The sequence below is a fragment of the Helianthus annuus genome, chromosome 4 (genome assembly GCF_002127325.2).
Source record: "Helianthus annuus cultivar XRQ/B chromosome 4, HanXRQr2.0-SUNRISE, whole genome shotgun sequence".
In the NCBI taxonomy this organism is placed as follows: domain Eukaryota; kingdom Viridiplantae; phylum Streptophyta; class Magnoliopsida; order Asterales; family Asteraceae; genus Helianthus; species Helianthus annuus.
The window spans coordinates 206484968-206492411 of NC_035436.2; the positions used below are offsets into that span (position 1 = coordinate 206484968).

The 7444-nt window shown below is 41.7% G+C and overlaps 1 non-coding gene across 1 annotated transcript; it reads left to right on the plus strand.

The window, feature by feature from the left end:
• The first annotated feature begins 6163 nt into the window (after positions 1-6163).
• Positions 6164-6269, plus strand: LOC118491975. The gene has a single exon (XR_004892419.1). It is a non-coding gene; the product is annotated as a small nucleolar RNA R71 (small nucleolar RNA).
• The last annotated feature ends 1175 nt before the right edge of the window (positions 6270-7444 follow it).

Sequence of the window (7444 nt, forward strand, 5' to 3'; positions counted from 1 at the left end):
TGTCTGTGCGAAATGCGGTTTTTTCTTCATCTTCTTCTTTCATCTGGACCTGGTGATAACCCTTATAGCAGTCGAGAAAGCATTTCCACCTGAATGATGCTAAAGAATCGACTTTCTTGTCTATTTCTGGGAGCGCATAGCAGTCTCTAGGGCATGCTTTGTTGAGGTCTTTGAAGTCGACACACATTCTCCACCCGCCATTGTGTTTTTGCACCATGACTGGATTGGCAACCCATGTATGGTATTTCACTTTGCGCAAGATTCCCGCGTTGAGCAATTCTGTTACTTGCTCGTCCATCGCTTTTGCTTTTTCTTCGCTGAAGCTGCGCCTTCCCTGAACGACCGGATCTACTGATGGTTTGATGTTTAAACAATGTTGCGCGATATCGCGTGGAACCCCAGTCATGTCTGCTGGGCACCAGGCAAATATATCTTTGTTGTTAGACAACAAGCTTTTCAGCTGTACACGTATTGTTGGTGACATGGCGTGTCCTAGCAAAATGGTTTGCTCTGGGTATTCGTCGTTCAGAACCCATTTCTCTGGTTCGTTTGGTGCTGAAGTTTTGACTGCCTTTGCTGGAGGTTCATCATCTACGGACATGACTTCCTTGCTTGAATAGAGAATTGCAACTCCGGTTTCCGTTGGAAATCCACAAGCCGCATGTGGGATGGAAGTGATCATGCTGAATTCTCTTTGCGACCTTCTCCCGAGCAAAATGTCATGTCGTGATGTTGCTGGCATGACCATGAAATTTACTGTAACTGTTCGTGAGTGTTTGCCATCTGATAAGGTCACCGGGAAAGCAATTTGTCCCAACGGGAAAACAGCTTCATTACAGAATCCGGTGAGAGGAAAATCGACCAGTTCCAAACGTGCTTTATCTTCCGGATCCAGTTGCTTAAAGCACTGTTCATATATGATGTCCATCGAACTTCCTGGATCTATGAACATATAGTCCGTCCGGTAATGACCAAAAATACCGGTGATAATTACTGGTCGTTCTTCCTGAGGGCCCCCAGGAACAACAGGGAACACGACTTGTTGTTCTCTCCAGTGTTGATCATAATTTCGTTTGCTTGTTCTTCGTGATGGTCCCCCTTGAACCATGTGTATTTGTTTCTGATGACCGCCATCTTTGTACTGGCTGAATTGGATGTTTCCCCAAGGTGGGATTACCAGATTCAATTCTGTAATGTTACCTCCTTCTCCAGATCTGATGTCTGAGGAATCAGATCTGGTGATTGCGTTCAACGCAGTTTGGTATTTACTAATCCCATGCTTTGGGAATCTTATTTTCTGGAAATTGTTTCCGACGTTTGGTCGAGGACCATGCTGCCGGTGAGAAGACGAATTCTCTGCCATCAGAAAAATGAGATGAACTGAACTGAACCGAAGCGAGATAGGAACTAGAAAAACTGAGAAAACGGTGGGCGCCAATGAAGAAACACTAGATAAATGGTCGGAACCGAGATATCTAGGGGGTTTGAATCCGCATAAAAGGTTAGTTCTCTCTCAATTGGTTCAGTAATAATCGAGCTCCTTCTCCGATGATTCTGCAAAACAGAGCACCGTTAGCCTCGTCAAGGGGAGAAGAGGGTTCTCTCCTTGACCCGACTCCGGTGTGAGAATAAGTATTTGAATGGAGAATATAAAGGTATTTGAGTAGTGAAATTGGATCTGAATCTTTACCTGAAGAATTCTCCTATTTATAACCGAGAGTTTGGGAGGGAAAATCTGTTATTGAAAAGATAACGGAAGATGCCAACGCTGTAGCGGTTAATTTTCCTTCCGTTAAGTCTCTTTAATCTTTGTTAAGTTACTTTGATCTGACATAGATGCACACGGATTGTGACTTGATCTTATGGCTAGGGAGTTGCCATGTGGAAAGTGATCTTAGTGGAGATCATTCTTCAATCACATGCTATCGTTGTGATTTCAGGAATGTTTGTGATGATGACACGTGTCCAGACGGTTATAACCGTCTGGGTGGTGCACGATCGTATTTCTTCTAGAAGATTACTGCTGTAATCTGGTGTGACACCTTACAGTGTGCACACAGCTGGACAGATCCCAAGTCTGGGTAAAATAATATCCAAGTCTGGATATTTAGGCGGACATATTAATCTCAGAGTTTCAACCCTTTGTCAAACGGAAAGCGGTGCAAGGGTTTAAGTTTCCCTTTGGGCGCGCGACTATTGCTCGTTGGTTCCTTTCTTCCTTCTGTAAGACCAATGCGTGACCGCGCAAGGTAAAAAAGGTTGAAAGGCCAGATGGTGGTATGGTCTCATATCTTGCTTGTGAGGTTTTTTGGGACCTTACCCCTTCATCATGTGTGACTAATTGCAGTGATGAAAGGGAACTAAGTACTCAGATTCCTAGAACGTGAGGTTGTTACCCGATGATCAATCAACCCTTACCCAAGCCTAACTATACCCATGATATCTCGATTGCCAACGGCACCAAGAACGTATGGTTTCTAATTGATTTAGCGCAAGGATTAACAATTTACTAACAAATAATCACACATCATAACAAGCAATTCAATAAAGAGAAGATTGTTATTCTAGAAATACGGAAATAAACATAAATGTCTTGCAAACCTTCCACCAAAGATAGTCACAAAATACTTAGCCACTCATGGTTTGAACAAACATTGTAGCAAAAGTCTTATTATTCATCAAGATCAAAGACAACAAAAACTAATGATTCCAAGATGTTTCCTCACTCCAAAAAGTCTCCAAATTGCTCCCAATTTCGTTCCCAAGCAAGTAGTAACCGAATGACAATGATAAGTCCCCATAAAACATCTTGAAAGCAGCATTAAATGAGGAAGTTACAAGAAAACATCAGTCGGAGCCGTAACCTACGGCCCCTAGCCGTAGGTTACGGCAGTCAGCACATCCCGGGTCAACACTAGGTGCCGTAACCTACGGCTCCCAGCCGTAGGTTACGGCTCTGATTGGTTCCTTACGGCTGGTGTCTCCTGTTTTACGGCGGGGAATATGTTGGAAAGATTTGGGACCGTACCCTACGGCTCCCAGCCGTAGGTTACGGCTGGGTCTTGTTTCCTTTTACTTTTTTTTTCACCAAATCTTCACGTCTTTCACTATTTGACTCCCCAGCTTCTAGCAACCGATCATGCCTTCTAAAACCCGCATTTTAAGCACTTAAGCACCTGCATCATCAAACATAGAGTGGTTACCAAGTTCAAGCAATTAACTGAATAAAGCATGGAATGTGCATATATTTAGACCTTTTAAGGGTTGTCCTACGGACCACCCGTCACATCCCCACACTTACCCGTTGCTTGTCCCAAGCAACTCATTCAAACACTATTCATAAACACAAGCGATCAAACATGCAAACCAAGCTAAAATGTGCCGTCCTTTTACTAACTTTCAATCGTACCATAAGACACACCCCTCACAAGAACCTCTCGATGACAAGAATTACTAGCATGTAATGCAAAACCACTCAATGCGTGTGTGTGTGTGCGACAATAAGCTTGTATAAGAATCAAGTTTCCTCCTAACAAATATCTAGCATGCTTATGAATCAAAGGGACTTACGGGTTGTAACGGGGCTAAATGCAAAGGTAGGGAATGGTGGAATACACATGAAGGAGCTAATTGATTCGACCCGGTTTTATTTTCACTACTAAACAAAGCAACATCAACTATATACAAGACATTTTCAACTAAATTCTTCTTTTCTTTTTTTTTCAATTTTTTTTCTTTTGTTTTCTTTTTCTCTTTTTTTTTATATAACACATAAAACTCAACAATATATACAAGAACATCAACACTACCAACTAAATTCCTAAACCGGGTCGTCTCAATAGGTATAGTTTTGTAAGAAGTAGGTTTGGGTCGCAACCGAATGGTTTAAGGCTCAAACATGGCTTTCTATAGACCAAACCCCCACCCCTCGCAATACCAAGCTCATATTTGTAAAGAATGAGGTCCAACCCACCAATCCCGCACTCTCACACATCTAGACGAGGCTTCCTAAAAGTCCCCTATCATTTTCAAAAGCATGCTAACTCTAGGATTTAACAAGAATTCGTACACAAGTTCTATTAACACAATACACACACCGCCACTCAAACCAAAGAAATAATCTCTATTAATCATATGTGTGGCCCAAAACTCACCAAGAAATGACTAGAAAGGGTATTGGTGTGTCATATGGCACAATATTAAGTTTTCAAATTTTGACAATTTTCGCTTGAATTTACAAAAATTTTAAAAAACCTCAAAATTTCCTCCCATCCCCACACTTGGGATACATTGACCCCAATGTATGGTTTTGAGAGGATTTGATCACTTAACTCTTTAACGCCAACCACAAGCTTGTACACTCAAACCACAAATTTCTTTTTGTATTTTTTTTTATTTTTTAAACAAAATCAAACAAACTAACTACCAATATTTCAAAGCTAAAGAACCCAACAAGACTAAGGAAAGAGTACATTGACCTGGTGAAGTTTGCCACAACAGATGTTGTAGATAATCCGACTTCCTATCACCACTTTCACCCAAATATCCATACATCTTCCCCACACTTGAATGTCGCCATGGCCCTGAAACATAGAAAGATAAAAATAGCAAGATCAATATAAAACCCCGGGTTGCCTCCCGAGCAGCGCTAAGTTTCGAGTCTTCAGCCAGACTGTGCCTACCCTATTTATGGTGGCTCAAAGAATCGGCTCCTGCCATCTCCATCATTTCCTTGTGCCATTGCGCAAAATGCATCCATCTTGTTTTGACTCGGTGGGTAATCAAATACGCTCTTGCTTGAACCCATATGCTTTTCTTCAGGATCCGGTGGGTGATTTCTTCTCATTCTTTGGAACACCTTTTTTATACAATCACTAGACTCACCACCCTTCCCCTCAATGGATTCATAACTAATCACCTTAGTTTGAACATCAAAGGACAACTTACGCTTCTTTTCGGTCATGGTGATAATCCCATCTCTACAATTAATTTGAGCATTTGCTGTGTATAGAAACGGTCTACCTAAGATTACCCTTTGTTGTGCTGCCATTTTGGTAGAAGCATAGTCTAGAACTAGAAAATCCACTAGGTATTCGAATTCCCCCAAACGAATCATAACACTCTTAACTATTTCCCGGGGACGCCTCCAACTCTCATCCGCCAAGCTCACAATGGTGTCTACATCTTCAAGTGGACCGAAATCGTATATGTCATATAGCTCACCCGGTAACACACTCATGCTCGCCCCATAATCCAACAATGCATGAGGAATTTTTAGTTTCCCCACTCGGATAGGCACGATTGGCGCTCCATACTCTTTATCATTCTCGATTTCGGCATCTTTTCCCAAACCTGCATTCACTTGATATGAAGAAGTTAGCAATGTTTCATTAAATTTAGTACTAGGAACGGTGCTTACCATATTGATATTAACACTTTTAATGTTTTTGGGTTTTAGCACCGTGTCACTTGGTAACTGGCCTTTTGCTTTCTTCAATATCGCCACTTCACTTGCAAGTTGACCCATTTGGGTGGTCAAAGTTTGAATCGCTTTATCACGGGCCTCGTCCTTTTGCATCCGAACCTTATCACGTTGATTCATTCGTTGTATTTCAACTTGCATCGCCTTCAACATCTCCATTACTTCGTTTCCACCCGAAGAGCTTTGACCCATTTGATATTGCCTTTGAAATCCTTAGTTTCCTTGGAAATTCGGGTTAGCTTGATTTGAAGGGTTCCCATATCGGAAATTTGGGTGGTTCCTCAACCCGGGGTGGTAAGTGTTGGAATTCATGTTGTAGTTCCTACAAACCCTCCTTGACCTTGTACCGCATGAACTTCTTCATATTGCCCTTCTACCATTCCTTGGCAATTTTCAGCCGCATGACCTATTTCATTGCAAATAGCACAAACATCATAAATTTGGTTAGAAGTTTGTACATTACCATCATCGGCTGCATGCACTTGTGTTCGAGTAACGGTCGGTCGTGCTCTCCTTGATGCTTGAGCTTTTCTCTTTGAAGTAATGGCCATTTATTCCAAGAACTCCCGATCATCAATCTCATATTTGGTGCCAAAAGTCCCATTTGTGATGGACATTAAATCACGTGCATCTTCGGCACACAACCCTTCGTGAATGGCATTCATCAACTCCCAAAGCTCAATTCCATGATGCGGACAATTTTTTATCATCATATTAAAGCGCTCGAAGGCTTCATGGAACATTTCGCCTTGTTGTTGTTGGAAACTCCTCAACCCCTTCCTAGCATCGTTGGTCTTTTGGGCGGTGTAAAATTCGTCTAGGAAAATTTGTTGCATTTCCGCCCAAGTATAAATAGATGCCGAAGGAAAAGTGTAGAACCACTTCTTTGCCTTGTCCTCCAAAGAAAATTGAAATAATACCAACTTGATATCATCGGTCGAAAAACCTTGACTCCCAAGAGTATTGCAAATTGAATCATAGGCCTCCAAATGGAAATAAGGCTCCTCCATTGCTAGCCCCTTGTATTTCGGCAAACTTTGTAAAGAATTTGTTCTTACTTCAAAAGTTCTCCCTTGGTTGTTATGAGGAATAACCACTGGTGAAGGATTGTGAGTAATAACCGGCCTAAAATGCGCTTCAATACCCCTCGCATTTTCTCTAAGATGCCTCCTTGGTACCGCAAACCGACCCCTTGGACGAACTTGACCCATTGGTCTTGGTATATGCCCTTGTGGTGCATTTGGTTGTTGAAATTGTTGTTGTGGCATCGGTGGGTTTTGAATTGGCCTTTGGAATTGTTGAACATTCGGTGGACGAACTTGTTGCAATGGTATGGGACGTTGCATTTGTGGCCCTTGTGGCCTTGGCCTAATTTGTTGTGGTATGAGTTGTTGTTGTTGCACTCCACCTACATTTGGCATCACTTGCATTTGGCCTTGCATATAACCGAATTCCCCTTGATCTCCATCACCCCCATAAGCATACCCGTCTTCATCAAAGCCTTAAAACTCCTCATATCCTTCATCATACCCATCTCCTTGAATTCCCGAAGATTGCCCAAATGGAAGAGTCGAGTATTGGAACCCCGACTGGTTTGATGGTCGAAACGATGAAGCATGAACAATGGTCGAGTTCGGTGCTATGGTATGGCTTGAGTATGATGGACCCGCACCCGGGAAGAAATGGGATAATGGTGGAATAGTAGTGGAAGGATTGAAGGTAATGGTTGGTTCTTCTTGTAACATTCGTCAAAATCGACCCGTTTCAAAATCCGACCCGTTTTAAAAATACGGATCCTAAACTTTAAACCTCGGAAATTTTCGCGAAATAAATAACCGTTGATAGGATATCGTTAATTTAATCCGTTTATAAAAATGGTTATTTATTCATTTCATTTAACTAATTAAATTAATTAATATTACGATAAAAAGTTTGGTTGTTTGTATAAAAAAAACTAGTTAT